This window comes from Marmota marmota, unplaced genomic scaffold (genome assembly GCF_001458135.2).
Source record: "Marmota marmota marmota unplaced genomic scaffold, marMar, whole genome shotgun sequence".
NCBI classification, from domain to species: Eukaryota; Metazoa; Chordata; class Mammalia; order Rodentia; family Sciuridae; genus Marmota; species Marmota marmota.
Window position 1 is genome coordinate 16,540,667 of NW_026000026.1, and position 16,075 is coordinate 16,556,741.

Here is a 16,075-nt window from a genome sequence, read left to right on the forward strand (position 1 = left end):
AAATGCATTCTAAATTAAATATTAGTTTATAAATCTAATGGTGCTTTACAAAAATAATCATCGCATACACATGAGGCTTATCCCAGGAGTAGTTGGTTTCACTATTAGTATAATTCACTGCTTTAATATTCAAATGATAAAAATCATATGACTATTTCTATGAGACACTCAGTGGGTAAAAGTTTCACCAATTTATGAGTTTTTTCTTTAAAAACCCTTAGAAAATAGAAGGGAACTTTTTTTTTTTTTAATTTGCCAGGTTTTTTAAACCAAAACCTTGCAGCAAAGCACATATTTATTATTAGAAAATTTAAATTGCATTCCTATTCAGAGCAGAAAGAAGTCCAGAATGAGAATTTCAACAGCTACTATTTAACATGATGCTGGAATTTCCAGCCCACACTTTAAGGAAAGGAAAAGGAAGAAGACAGGTAAGGATTGGAAAGAAAGAATGAAAACTCATTGTAGAGATGATAAGTATCTTAGAAAAATCAATGACAATAAAAATTGTAATAAAAAAACAAAAGTTCAAGGTTGCCAGGTATAAGATTAACTTACAAAAATCAATACGATGCTTCTATACTAGCAAAAATAAACTAGAAAATTGAATTTAACACAATTATAATACAAATTATCAAATACTTAATATTTAACAAGCCCAAGAATGTGCAAAACTTCAATGGAGAAAGCTTTAAAGCTAATGAAGGATTTAAGATCTGAATAAATAAAGAAAGTCCATACTTAGGGATAAAATGATATTTCACAAACAAAAACCTCTCTAAAATTTATCTGTATATTTAATGAAATGCTAATCAAAATATCTGTGACATTTTTAAGGGACTTAAAAATAAAGAAATAAAATATTTAAAAAAACTCCAAAGTTAATAATAAATGTTGAGGGGCATTAAAATAAAAATAGAAGACTGGACCTACCAGACATCACTGCATGATATATACTCTAAAGCCATAATTATAAAAAAATGCAGTACTCATGCTATAGTAGGCAGACAGACTAATAGAACAGGATGTGGAACTCGGATATCATTTTCTGCATATTGAAACTTCATGTGAGACAAAGGTGGTTCCACAAATCAGTTGACAGAATAGTCAGTGAATGGTTCTTAGGAAAACTTTTTCATTGTGCAGAAGAAAATTAAAAACTGAATTCCAATTTAATATCTCATCCCAAGGTGGTGGACTTCAGAAGACCCAAGATGTCAGTATGAAAGATTGATCTGTAGAGTTTGAAAAGAATATTAAAGAATGACTGTAGCCTCTGGTTGGAGTGACTTCTTAAACAAAAGTCTGCATCTTTCATTGGGATTGAGAGAGGGCTATAATGGCAGTAGTTCATCCCTAAATGCCACCTGGAGGTCACAGCAACAGATTCCCTGTGTATCTGCTGGATGGGTCTTAGAAACATGGTGCTTAGTGAATAAGAAAGAAACAGAATGAGACAATACAATATCATTTTCCTGAATTTAAATATGCACAATAACACGGCTTATTTTATAAGAATACAAACAGAATAGTTGCTTGTGATAGAGGAATGGGGAATGGAAGAAAAGAAATCAAGAAACAAGTCTGGATATAGTCAGGATAGGCTAGATATGCTCCAGTGACGACAAGCCCCAAATCTGAGTGGCTTACTCATGATGGAAGTTTCTCTCTGTTTCCTACTGTGTGACTACATAGGGGTCAGCAGGGTGGCTATCTCCCTGGGTACTCTGAGGGAACCAGGCTGAAGCAGGCTTCATTATAACAAGAACTTCCACAACCTCTGCAGCAGGGAAAGTGAAATGAACCAGTCACATTACAGTTTTTAAACTACCAAAATGACAGTTATCTCTTCTCATGTATCATTGGGCAAAGGAAGTCCCATGGCCACACCTAACTTCTGAATGAATTGGAAAGTGCAAGCTGATCATATGCCTGGAACAAAGGACAAGTGGAATATTTAGAACATATGCTATGTCTATAATTTAAAATATCTTTTAAAAAATATAACAAACCATAAGTTAAAAGTGTGGTTGACTTCATTATAACAAGACTAAAGGATTTTTTTTTTAAAAATCTGAAATCATGAACAGAACTAACAAACAAAAAAAAACTGCAATATGCAAAGAATTTATACAAATGAGTAAATAATTGAGCAAAGGATATGAACAGAGAATCTGCAGAGAGGAAAACCCAAAAGGCTAATGAATATATGAAGAAATTATCAAACTCATTTGCATTAGAGAAATGTAAACAAAATTATACTGGGAAAAAATACTTAGCACCCATCAGATTAGTAAAACAAAAAATTAGAAAAATTAGATAATGCATAGAGTTGGCATAAATGTTGTTCCACTATAACCTTTACACACAGTCATGAGTTTGGTGCAACTGTTCTAGAAGCCATCTGACAGTACTCTATCGAATTAAATTCACCCATAAGTTAATACTTCTGCCCTAGGAACATATACTGCAAAGAAATTCACACAAATCTAGAAAGGGACATCCTGATGAGGTCTACTCCAGCATGCAGTGTGATTTCCAGTAGTTATGAAAGGGAAGCAAACTGTGTGTCTATCAGTGGGATGGAGATTGATCCATTATGGAACATATAGACCTAAACTCACAAGCAGTGGATGGAAATAATGGAGTAAGGGCACAGAACAGAATGGAAATACGTCAAAAGCCAAGTGCTGAGTGAAAAAGGTAACACATTTCAATTATACATTCTAGTTTACATAACTAAAAATGCATACATACTAACCAACTATGTGCATGTAATAATGCATACATACTAACCAACTATGTGCATGTGATAAGTATCCATTCAAACAAAATAAGGTGAAAAAGGATGTTTCTGTGCAGGAAAGACAATGAGGGGAAGAGTAGAGGTAAATATAGAAATAACCAAAACAATATTTGGGGATTGTCTTAGTTTCTCATTGCTACTTTAACTGATCGCCACAAATTTAGTGGCTTAAAACAACATAAATTTATTATTCTGAGGCTCAGAAGTCTCAAATAGGTCTGCAGGGCTTCGTTCCTTCTAGGGTCTTTAGGCAGAATCTGTCTGCTGCCATTTCCAGCTCCTGGAGGCTGCCTGCATTCCTTGGCTTGGGGCTTATTCCTCCAGTTCCTATGCCACCAGGGTGGGATACCTCTCCTTTCTGACCTTCTTTCAAAGGACCCCTGTGGGTGCACCTAGGTACCAGGATCATCCAGAGTGATTCCCATTTCCAGATCTTGAATTGATTCCCATTCACAGTGTTTCTTTTGCCAAGTAAGATAACCTATTTGCAGGTTCCAGATATTAGAAAAAGGGCATATTAGGAAGGGTCCACTCTTTTGCTCACTGCAGGGGTTTTAATTTCAGGGCAGAAGATATACAGGTCTGTGGAGGGATGTGCTTTGAGCAGGCCTCTGGGAGGTGAGGAAGTGAGTACTCACCTGACCAGGCCTATGTATTCTCTCCCAGGGATGCTTTGCATAATAGTCCAAATGGACCTAGGGCAGGAAGCTGCCTGCACCTTTGGTTTCAGCAGAATCTTCTAACTCTCCAGGCACCTGACTCAAAAGCAGACTTTATTCCCTATACTGTGAAGAGAAGTGCTGGCTGGTCCTTCAAACAAACACATAAACATATTGATCTGGATGGTTTGAGTTATCAGCCAATATTCACTTTCCTTCAGTACTGTGGGGGGAATGACCCCACTGCTGTGGGCTTGCCTGTGACCAATATAGTACAAACATGACATGAGGGGGGCTTCAAGAGCTCTTACACAGGTTGGCTTGGCTGGTGCATTTGTCATGGAAAGAACATGACCTTCAATGAGCCCAGGCTCTCCAATGAACACATAGCAACAGACCACAGCACAGCCTGGGGCCACACCTGGCTGAGGCCAGCTGAGATCATAGAAGCACTCACAGGAGCTTAAGAATAAAGGCCTGTTGTTGTAAGCCAGTGGCTTTGGAGATGATGTGTCACACAGCATCAGGGTGGCAATATCTCACTCACATAGGAGCACATATGATCTCATTCAGACCTCACAAGAATCATAGGAGGTAGATGAGAGGAGAGGCCGCTCATTCAGGATTACACAGTTTATAAATAAGTTTTGATGGGCAGGAGGGAGAAGGTGTGAAAATACTGGGCCTCCGAGCAACACTACTCACAGATGGAGGTAAGATGAAAGTGACAAGGCCGTTGACATTAACGGCATTTACAAGAAAAGCTTACATTTTGCAGAGGATAAGGCTGAGTCCGAGGTGAAAGTCAAGGGCAAGGGTCAAGATCATTTTTATGACTCTGATATGAAAGATTGCTTGTGCTGAGACTGTGTCACTGTGTCATAGCCAAGGGCCAGCCCCTATTAGAGGGCTGACAAGGAAACACAGTGTGGACATTTAGGCCTATCATATTCACTGAGAGGTGCTCAACCAGGCCAGGAGGCATTTCATAAATCAGCGGAGGAGGCAACAGGAGAGCAGATGTGTCTCCTAGCTATGGTTCCACCATGCTCCCTCTTCTACTGGGCTTCCCTCCTTAGCATTAGGCATAAAGTGACTGGGATAGATAGCTCTGCTATGAATCACATTTCCTCTCTCATTGCCTAGGCATGTCCCAAATGAGACTGGACAGAGAACCAGCTTCCTCTAACTGACAGTGGTTTTTATTTGAAAACGTTCCTTCAATTTAATGATACTCTTGTACATTTCAAAGAATAAAGCTTTGGACATCATAAAAAAAAAGCATGGTAGGCATTTCTGGGGCTGCTGATACAGCAGGGCTCGTCAAGGTCCAGCAGTCCTGAACAGTGTCTGTAGATTAATGCCATTCCTTGGGAGATCAAGAATGGCTGGGGCGTCGGGGTGGGAGGGCTAGTTCTCATCTGCAGCAGCCTGAGCATTGGAAGACCCCAGATCTGAATATCAAAAGACAGTCTCTCCAGCTGAGAGGAAAGGTAGTAGCTCTGGGAGAGGGGCCCTCAGAGTCCAATTAGAAGATATTACTTTTGCTTGTTTTTACCTATTCTAGAAACAAGTTGATTTACGACAGGACTTCTCAAGTAGGGGTAGCAAAAGCTACCCTGAGGAACGTTTCTAATGCTAGAGCTGGTATTGTTCACAGGCAGGAGGATTTGGAATGCTTCCTACCTCACTTGGGTCTGGTGCTAGGTAGCTCCTGACCATCAGAAATAAATTTAAGTTGTATTCTTTCTCTAGCCATTACCCACTCTCCCTCCCTTTCTTTCTTCCTTCCTCCCTCTCTCTTCCTTTCTGTTTTTCTTTCTTCAAGGGGACTTGCCATGAATTAAGGGTGAATTGAAGTGTAGCCCAGGAGATGTCACGGGCCTACCTTCTTTTCCCCCACTTCAAATCTCTTTCTCTTTCACCGAAAACTGAAACCGTGTAATTTAGAAATTGCTTCTCTCTTTCCAACCTGGTTTCCTCAGCCACCAAAGTAATTTTTAAACATTCTAAAGCTTTTATTTCCAGGCTGTAATCTTGTGCCTGTGTCCATTTAATTCTTCCCAGCCCTTGAGCACTTCAGCAGGGGATGTGTTAGGAGCTGGCTTACCACCTGACTTCCGGGCTCAGGTGCTGGTGGAGTGCAGAGGGAAGGCCAGGGTCTGAGATGGAGTGGGAAGCAGACTGCATCCTCCAGGACCCCAGAGTTGTGGGTGTGGGGCACCTACACTGCATGGGATGCTGAGAGGTAAACAGCACCTGGAAGAGTCAGAAAGTTCAGGCAGAGGGGTCCTGTGTCAGGAAAGGTGAAGTTAGGAGATAATTGATCACCATGGTACCTATTTTCACTGGGAGAATTGCCTGTGCAGAATTTTTATTAGTCATCATGTTTTTCAAACTGTGTGCTGAGGAATTTAGGTCCTAAATAAGAGCAGCAGGAGGTGTTTTAAATTATCATAGAAAACATGGCATCATTGGTCAGTCAACAACAAACTACTAACCTGAGAGAGTCCAGGGTTTTGACATTAGATTGTGCCAAGCTGGGCTTTTGGCATTTACTGTGATGAAATGCAAATATTGCACAAAAATCTATGTGGAACGGGGAACAAAACTGGCCATGTCCAATCTGACTCCACAGTTTGAAAAGTTGTGCAGTGCTCAACAGACACATGCATCCTTTAGTAAGTAATGGTGCTTAAGAGTTAAATTTTAAATTTCTCATGGTTAGGTGTGTGTATTATTTTCTCAAGCTACTCTCAAGATGTTCAGATACAAATGCTTATTACGTTATTTGAACAGCTTAATGAATGAAACAATTAGGTATTTCTTTGGCTTGGATTCTGTGAGCAAATTTTTTGAAACACCAAGGATACCGCGAGAAAGTCTGAGAACCTTTGGCTAACTACATATGAAGAATTTTCTGGGAAGCTGAAATGGTGAGAAAGCATGAAGGGATTAGGCCAGTGTGGCATCCGTGGGACTGAGCTACTGGGAAGACTGCACAGAACAAAGAGAAGAAGCTGGCCTTGTGGAAATTTAAAGGACTGGATTTTTTTTTTGGCAGCATTTTTTTTGGCGGTACTGTAATGATGCTGGCTCCTTAACTGTTGGAGAAACTGCAAACTAGGCCCATTGCTCTGCTAGAATGATCTCTATGGATGAAGAAGTGTTACCCACAGGAACAGGGAGCAGCCTCTTCCACTTCCTCCAGCCCTGCTCCCTCTAGAGCCCAGTATTGGCAAAGATTAGCACAGAGCTGGGTGATTTGTACAGCCTCAGTCCTAGCACCATAAAGCAAAGCATAGAAAGGACGTTTGGAGCCCGGTGGCAATGGCCTTCATAACTGGCCCAGGTCTTTGGGCTGTAACTCTCATGCTCATTCCGAGCCCAAGGGTCACTGCCCCAGTCAACAGGCTGCCTCTTAAATCTGGTTGTGCCTAATTCTGGGTTCTCTGTCTACATCCCAAGGTGACTGACTGCAGGGCTTATGGGACAGGAACCTGTAGGTCACTTGTCTATAGGTCACCTCTTCAAGTCATCTCTCTGACTGCCACACAATTCTTACACAGTTTGTCCCTGGGGTTTCTTCAAAACATTGATATTATTATCCTATTATATTGTGAACATCTTATTTTCTCCCAAACACATGCAATTTGGTAAGCCCATGTGTTGGTTGGCCACTAGGGTTTTATAGTTTGTTGGAAGTAGGGACCACACTAGTTTGCCACCCATTGTCTCTAAATATTTATTTCAAGTTAGTCTGTGGGTAAAATATAAGAATTTTTATGCAAATACAGAGGAAAGATCTAGGAGCTAGTGATATGACCTCAAATCAAAGAAGGAAAATTTTAGGCATAAGTTCCTCCCAACTCTCCAATCTTTCTTTCCTGCTTGGTTTTACTCCAAAGTACTCACTACCATATTTTTCCAACCTGTCATTTAATCTCTTTGCCCTCAATAGAACATAAGCCCTGTAAGGAAGAGGGTATTTGTCTATTTGATTCATTCTTACATCTAATGTAGTACCTGGCACATGGTAGGAACTTACTTAAAAATATTTATTAAAAGAGTGAGACTGTCCAGTGCTTTACTTTAAGCAAAGGATATCTTATCCTACAGTTTCAACTGCCCTAGTCATTTTTTTTAGGCATGGTAAGAGGGATCAAGTTTCTGTGTATCATGAAGACTGGCCCAGAACATCTCTGGGTACGGTGTGCCTGTCTGGTGAAGGTGGGATGGCTGCTCCCCTGGCCTGTTGCCCCACACATCAGAATCTCAATGGCCACGTACTTGTCTGCTTTTATTATTTCTTGGACTTTCCACCTCCTGTCTCTGGGGCTTAAGTGTCCCACTATATTCTTCCTCTGTGATCCCACCCCGTTACACCTGTCCCTTTATCATCCTAAGACCCCTTCCTTCAGGGCAGTGTTCTTGGCCTAGACTGCACATACCATTGTTGGTAATTTACTCTCAAATATTGAAGCTTATACCTGCTGGAGTATTATGGGAGAGTCTTAGATCAAGCAATGATCTGGTGCCAAGAACTGTCTGCTCAAGCATTTGACCCTTAGGAAGGCGCACTGGTGCTGCAGCTGAGAAGCCCATTCCTTGGTGACAACTTCAAAATACCTTCTCTGCTTCTGATACCACATCTCCATCGACAACCTTCATTTTGGGAACTGGTAAGCTCAGTATCAGAAGTTGATTCCTGCGGTTGAAATCAGGGGCCTATTGACTAGCATAATGAATGTTATATTTGGTGAGATTGAAGGTATTCAAAATGTGGATGTTAGACAATTTTTCCCCCATACATGCTACAAAAGCACTTCATCAATGAGCTACACCCCCAGGCCCCAAACATTCTTAAAGACTCTGGAGACTTACATAATGAAGAAGAGGCCCAGGAAGCTCTCTAAACTTCAACCTGAGGGATGGTGTCCAGGCCTTGATTCCTAAATAGTCTTGGCAGCCACTAGCTTAAGAGGGTTCCTGGTTGCCTGGAGGGACTACTGGGGTCACTTATTCTGACACTGTAAGGGGAGTAGGCAAACTATCGCCCATGGCCTTGGACGCATGACTGGTAAACAGATTTGCTTTGAAACACAGCCACACCCATCCGTGTGTGTGTGTGTGTGTTGTCAGTGTCAGCCCTGGTACCAGGACAGCAGAGATGAACAGCTGCAGCAGAGATCACCCAGCCTGCAGACCCTAAAATATTTACTTTCTGGCCCTTTCCAAGAAGAAAAAAATTGCCAACTCCTGCCTTAGAATACTGTCACATTTGCTTCAAATGAGCCTGTCATGCACATTAGTAACCAGATCACCTAAAAGAACAGATTTCTGGGCCTTCACTGAGCTTTGTGGAATAGATTGACCTGTTTTGGGCTTGCTTGCTAATAAACATTTGTATAATAAATGCGCATCTGTGTAGTAGAATTTGGCCTGAGACTTGCTTTTTATTATAACCTAATAATGCTGTTATGAAGGAATCATTAGCCTTTACTCACCTCAGATTTCTTTGGTGGCTTTGGTTTCTATGAAAAAGAATGTCAAGGTTGTGCAAGAGTCATGTTCAAATTGGCTCAGATGAGTTCCCAGCGTTAAGCTATGTGGTACCCGGGAAGCCAGCGTGTCCCCTGCAAGACTCGTCGGACTTCATCATTATCCTTCAAATGCCTGTGCCTGCCTCCCCTACAATGAGTTTCATGAAAACAAGAAAGTATCTGTCTCGTTCACTTTTGTCCCTCATGCCTGCCCCATCTAAGACATCCAGGATATATTTGTAGAGAGGAAGGAATTGATACAGCCATACGAGGCATTCCTGGAAGCTTGCTAAAACTAAATGATAGTTGATTAAAAACATGAGCCACCAGTCACCTGCATTCGAGGTACCAGGTCAGGGGTCCAAGAGTAACCTACATCCCTCCTGTCTCAATGGCTGTCCCATCTCGTTCTGGGTTTGGGAGAATGCAGCTGTATGAAGTACAGTCCAGGAGTGTGGAGCTCATGGTCTCCTTGAACCTTCTTGAGGCCCTAAAAGGCAGAAAACATCATCCACTTTTCACACATGAGAAATCGACATGGATAGATAGGGTCAGTGGCTTGTATGAAGTCCAAGTGATAATAGAGCCACTGGTGTTTTCATCAGGTCACAGTGCCCCCGTAGTCCATATGCACTTTTTAATTAATGAGTAAGCCAATGAACGAGTGAATAAATTGTCTTCTCTGTGGCATTTCCACAAGAAGATAGCAACCTGATCACCTTCTTACCAGGTAACATGTTAGGCGGTAACAGACTGCAGCTTCTGAGGCTTCTGGTTGTCAAGATACCTACCTTCATAAAACATCTCTGGTAATGTTCAACAAATTCTAATCCGTCAAACACCTGCAATAAATTAGAGGAAGTGATGGAAAGTAAGCAAAAGAGTGAGTTTCGATGGTGCCGGAACAAAGATGGATTTTAATTTTGTTCCTTTTACCTTTTTTCTCCCTTCGTGTATCATTTCCATGCAGAAATTGCAAATTAATGGTCACATCGAACTATCTGTCAACGTATTACTGCTCTTGCAGTATCAAATTATGTTGGCAATAATGTTTCCAGCTGCCTGGGACTCCATTGCAATTTAATTTGAAAGGAACTCAAATTGCATCTCTAAATGGATAAAAAATTAATTTTACATACAAGCTATCCACCTCCACATTTTCAGCCCCATACCCTAAAATTATCTCAATTTAAGTTCAACTTTGAACAGTACATACGTCCCAGCCAACTCTGCATCCAAAGATGAATACATAGCAAATTCATGAATTGGAAATCTACTTTGCTGCTCCTTTTTTTAATAAGATGTTCTTCCTTGATTAAGGTCATTAGGAGATTCTGTAGCTATTGCCTTTGACAGCAGGGATAGAGGCCGAGACCATGTTTAAAAAAAAAAAAAGGAACCAATTCCAACTTCACCACATGATTACCCTTAACAATTGGAGTGAAAAAGAAATCTGATTTTCACCCTTTTACTTATTGCTTGTTTCTTATAGTAGGTTCAGGCTTTAATTTTGTTCTGGTGTTCAGTCCTTATGCACTTTCTAGATTTTCTCATCTATCTACCTACATACCTACCTACCTCTCATCGACTTACCCATCATGTATTTATCATCTGTCTGTGTGTCTATCTATCATCAGCTGTATGTCCCAGTTATAGAAATTAAGAGATCTTGATGCTCACAGATTGGCAGGGGAGTCGAACATGACCAAAAGCTTTAAACAGTTCTCCTGTGATTTGATAAGAGGGATGGGGGAGTAAGTCACTGTGTTCAATCAGAGAGCCTGAGGCATTCAATATGAACCAGGAGGCTGTTGGAGAAAGTTACCAATAGAGGCTGGCATTGGAGCTGGCCTTGAACATGTCACCTAGGGGTTTGTCTTTGTCAGTGGCATCTCATGCCAGGAGAAGAGTGTGGGCAAAGGCTGGAAGGTGTGTAGGATCCCAGATGCTACTCTTTGCTTCAGGGGTGTATGATTTGAGGAGGGAACAGTGGAAGGTGGAGGGGTGGGAAGGCAAAAGTCGTACGTTGGGCTCAGGAATAGGTTGAAATGGCACCTATTCAGGATGAAGATAGAACTTTAGTAAAAGCTAATGTGGAAAAGAGGCGAGGAGAGCCAACCTGCTTTCCAGAGGCAGCAGCAGCTTCTGCGAGTACTAGTGGGCAGACACACACACACACACACACACACAGGCACACACAGGCACACACATGTGCATGCACCTGTCCCAACCTAACGTGCAAGATCACAAATGAGTCTGGAATAAGCATAAGTGGATGCGGGCATCTCTTTCCCTTTTCCTTGCTCCCAACCCTATCCCTCCTAGCAGAGGGCCGTGCACATATGTATGGAGACCTCAGTCCTCATGCAAAGTCCCATGTACTTTCCCAGACAGCTGTCTTTTGGTCACCTTTTGAGGCTGATCTTACATGAAACTGAGAAGACCTGGGAGTGAGTTTGGGGCCAGTGGGTCATGAAATTATAGGGTTCAGAGATCTGGTCCCTCGTCAGAAGGGAGAATCAGGGGCAGGTGGGCACAGGAGAAGGAGGAGGACACAGTCTGATGAGAGCCAGTACCAGGCTCAAGACAGGTCCCCAGTGGCCAGTTCAGAGACATAGAAAGTCTACCCAGAGGCCGAGCCTCTTTAGTTTTCTATGAGAGGCTGATTTCCAGCTTTCCAGAAAATCTACCTCTCTTCAAGCTGTTTGCTGTCTTCTTGGCCTGTAGGCAGTTACTCAAGAAGGGCATATGGGCAGGGCCTTATCTGGAGGCAGAAACCATAGGTACTAGGCTTGGACATATTTACACAGGGGATGTAAATTCAACAAACCAATCTCCACTGCACACACACGGCTTTCTCAGCAATTTCCAACTTGTTTGCACCAACCTGAATGTAAACCTGAAGCTCTCTCCACCGGCGGCAATTACTGGAGCAGAAGCTGGGCTTGGTGGCCGAGGTTTAGTGGGGTCAGACTGAAAGCACGAAAGCTTCCATCACACGTCCTGAAATCTAGTTTCCATAGTACTGGATTTTAGGGCATCCTCTTGCTTGAATGCAAAAAAAAAAAAAAAAAGAAAAAAGAAAAAAAGAAATGCTCACCTTTAAGATCCACTGATGTGCCAGAGGTGACAGGATAGGGTCTGTGGAATCAGGGGGTTCAAGCTCAGGTATCCATTCTTCTTGTAGGAAGTGCCCCTCAGCTGACCCTGTGCTATGCGCTGGAGTTGCCGGGTAAACAGAATCGGTCCCTGGGAGACTGGGACAGCAGACAGATGCATTAACAGACAATTCCTGGGCATTGTGACAAATGCCAAGTGGGACAGACAATGCTGCATAGTATCCTGGAGCCCACAGAATGGGGACACGTCTGTGTGGACCTGGGTAAATTATGTCCCTTCACTCAGTCTCATTTTCCTATGCCATAGAGTTGTTTCTCACAAGCAAGTAAGAGTCAGTGCCTAGCCCAGCACTGCTGCCTAACAAATAGGCCTTACTTTTCCTTTTCCTTGAATAGGAATTTTCTAATTTACATACTTCCATTACATGTCTCTTACCTACAGTTCTACCAGAGTCCTTCTTGCCTTTTGCATTTGAACTGAGATTTCCTTGAGCCTCTTAATTTCCATATCCTGGAGAACCCCTAAAATCATTCTCAAAGATCTCTGTATCACAGGTATGTTTGGAGTCCCCTTTGCCTGGTGCCTCCCTGTGCTCTCATGTGGCATCTTATGTGGCCCAATGGGGTACAGATCTCAATCCTTTCTGGAATCTACAGGAGATCCAGTCCCAGCAGACATCTTCCCAGTATCTTGAGGACCTTCTTGAAAGTCTAGCAGTCACATGGGGAATGGTCACTTAATGCTCCCCTGACACCCTGTCACTTGTCACCCCTGTACCTCTCCTGCTCCATCAAAGCCCCCAAAGAATGCATGCTCTTCCATCTCTGGAGGTTCAGCCTGCACGAGACAGAGACCCTGGGAATACAACATCTGTCTCCAACAAACTTCCCAAAGCATTTCCCCAAGAAAGGCAATTCTGTCTAAGAGGAATTTCCTTTAGAGAAAGGCAATTTTCTCTCTCTTTACAGTTCATTTTATGCTCATTAACAGCCCTCTGAGATTAGTGTAATAATTTCCACTTTATAGATGAGGAGATGGAGGCTCAGAGATGAAGTGCCCTTGCCCAAGGTCACTCAGCTGCTAAGTGCCAGAGTCTGGCTTCGAGCCCTGCTCTGACAGTCCATCACGCCTGTTGCTGAGAGGGCAAGAGGATTTTCCTGTGCCCCCCTCCTTCCCGCTCTGGAGAGAGTCTCTTCACTGTGTGGCAGGCTTAAAACCCTCTTACTGTCTTTGAAAAGGTGGCCCTGGAATGCTTTTACCTCTAAGAGGAGTAAAAAGGTGTTTTTGTGGTCACTGCACAAGCAAGCTGCGGGGAGATTGGAAACCAGGGCGGAAGACAGGCCAGCGGTCAGCTTAGCACTAGATGTGTTTGAATTATAGCCTCGTCCCCTCCAGCAGGCCCCAGGCTCCTGAGGATCCAGCAATTTCTGCCTTTTGGCTTTCCCACAGCATTCTCCCAGGTCTCCCCAGACTCCTGATGGCAACATGCCTCACATTTCTGTCCCTGCCCGTCTCAGCCTCCAGTGTTGTCACTGTTCAGAGAAAACAAAGGCTTTACATTTTCCAACTCCAGCTCTCAGCCCGGCACTATGTGGCTTTAGGACATATTTCATCTCACAGAACCTGGCTTTCCTCTAGGGCCTGTGAAGCCTTCCTCATGACTCCTTATGACATTGGCAAGACTCAGCACATGTGTGTTCATCTGATACTTACCAAGGCCCTTTTTGCCTTGTGCACCAGGCACCAGGTGAGACAGACACAAGTTCAAAACCCCACTTTGCCACTTGCTAGCCTTTCTAGTGTGTGCATGTTCCTGGTCCTCTCTGGTCCTCAATTTAATCATCTGTCAAATGGGTTGGCAGTTCCTAACAAAGTCCTATGATGATCCGAGACATAGAACCCAGCACCTGGGGCTGCTGCTCCATCCATGGTGTCTGTTCTTATTGTCTAGTTTGTGTTTTGAGGCTGCACTGGAGAGCTCAAAAATCACTCTTAATATGGGATATGGTACTTTCAAGATACTTAACAAATTGTGAGGGTAGCTTTGAGCTTCAGTGAGTCTTAAATGTCCCTGTTTTCCATCCCTCACAGGGGAGGAGAGAGCTCTGTGAGGGTGGCTATCTTGGCTTGGCAGTGGTCTAGAAGGTGCTCCCAATGAGGAGTGTTAAGGTCCCCCGCAGGAGTGGGCAGCCTGGAACTTTCTGGCATCTGGGTTAGTGCAAAGGCTCTAGTTGGGCAAGGATGGAGGGATGTTCCAGATTTCTCTGGCAAGTGGCCTTTGCTGTACGTAAGCTTATTCATCTGTTCTCACTGCAGCCTGGGCCACTGTGAGGCGTTCAACCAAGCAACAGCTGCCAGGCCTGGTTGTGACCATCAACAACGGGGACAGTACTTTTCACCTCTTATTCCACATGGGTTCAGCACAGTGGGCTCTCAGCTCATCCAATGTCACATTCTCAAAGTCACCCATTTGCTTCTGGGATGCTGACTCTCCTTTCCACAAAGGACATATGAGCATGAACAACTGGGCTATAGGAGTGACCATGGATTCTTCAGTTGATCAGGGGCCAGGGCTGGCCATCTTCCCTAGGAGCCTCCTACCAGCAGCCACATGGCCACTCGGGGCTGGCTTGCCAGGTTCTCTGACATTTCTGTGAAGTGTGTTCTGTGATAAGGTTCTAACACAAGTTGCATGATCCCTATTGGGAGAGATGAGGGACTTAGTTGGCCCCAAGAACCTTCAACCCCACCCCTTATTGCTTCATGGGTATCAGGACAGCCATTTCCAAATGCTCTGAGGGGACTGCAGAAGTAGTGTCATCCTAGTCTATCATTTTGCATAATGGTCCCACCCAGAACTGCCATTTGTTAGACACGCCAGGTGGATGAATATGCATGTGAAGCACTGTGATTATTTTTATTACTACTCTGATTACTGGAAAACAAACCATCAAGCAAACAACAAACCCCAGCCATCCTATATGGAGGACTTATTAAGTTCCAGGTGCAACTCTAACTGCTTCACAAATATCTCATTTGACTCCTCCTTCCCCTGCAATGCGGTTGGCTGCTATGATTATCACTATTTTACAAGTGAAATCAGAAGTGGACCCAAAAGAGGTGACAAAACTTGGCAAAGTCCTGTAGGTAACGTGGGGAGAAATGCTGGTTTAATGTCTAGTCTGTGCTTTGCTATTCCCAGCTGAGAGACCTTGACACTTGGGGGGGTGCCTGGCAACCTAGAAACTGTGTCTCCACTATCCCAAATGCCTGAACTCTAACATAGAATGATCTGGAAATGTGGAATTTCTTTTAAATCTTGTCCGTTATTATCTGTTTTGTACAAAAACGTCTATTTAACTTCTATAAGGTATACATATTAGATTAGATTATTCACGATAAAATAAAACACAGTCAATGTCCTCTATGGGGTTCTGGGACCAAGATTGGTGAGGAGGAATGGATGGAAGATACTGTTGGGGTGAGAAGGATCAGAGTTGTTGTAGGGCGCTGGGAAATGATGCTTTGTGTTATGAAGGGAGGACGGTGAGTAAATGGAGCTTCAAAGGTAGAGTCCATGGGGCCTAGTGACCATGTGGATGGACTGAAATTGCATGTTAAAGATGTGACTTGCTTTTCAGCTTGTGGATCTGGATGCTATTAACAGAAAAGGGGAAGAGACCACCAGAAGGAGAGGATGTGGCTGAATGAAATATGAGGATGCAAGGGAGAGCCCTAGCAGCCACCTAGATCAGTGTGTCCCAGAAGCGCTGTGTGTGCTGTTGGTAGCACCCAAGATGCATTTCAGTGGCTCCCCTGATGGACCCTTAAGAATTAAACAATTTTGTAGTTAACGATTTACTTACGGCATGTGATATATGATAAGCCTTCACTTCATATATTTATGTTTTCTCTTACATGCATTTAAATAAGAAAAAGGAAATTGA

General features: G+C 43.0%; 1 protein-coding gene across 5 annotated transcripts in view; it reads left to right on the top strand.

Moving 5' to 3' along the window:
* Ptprt (protein tyrosine phosphatase receptor type T) overlaps window positions 1–16,075 on the top strand; it is a 783,764-nt gene that overhangs the window by 371,319 nt on the left and 396,370 nt on the right. The gene's annotated exons all lie outside the window — the stretch shown is intronic.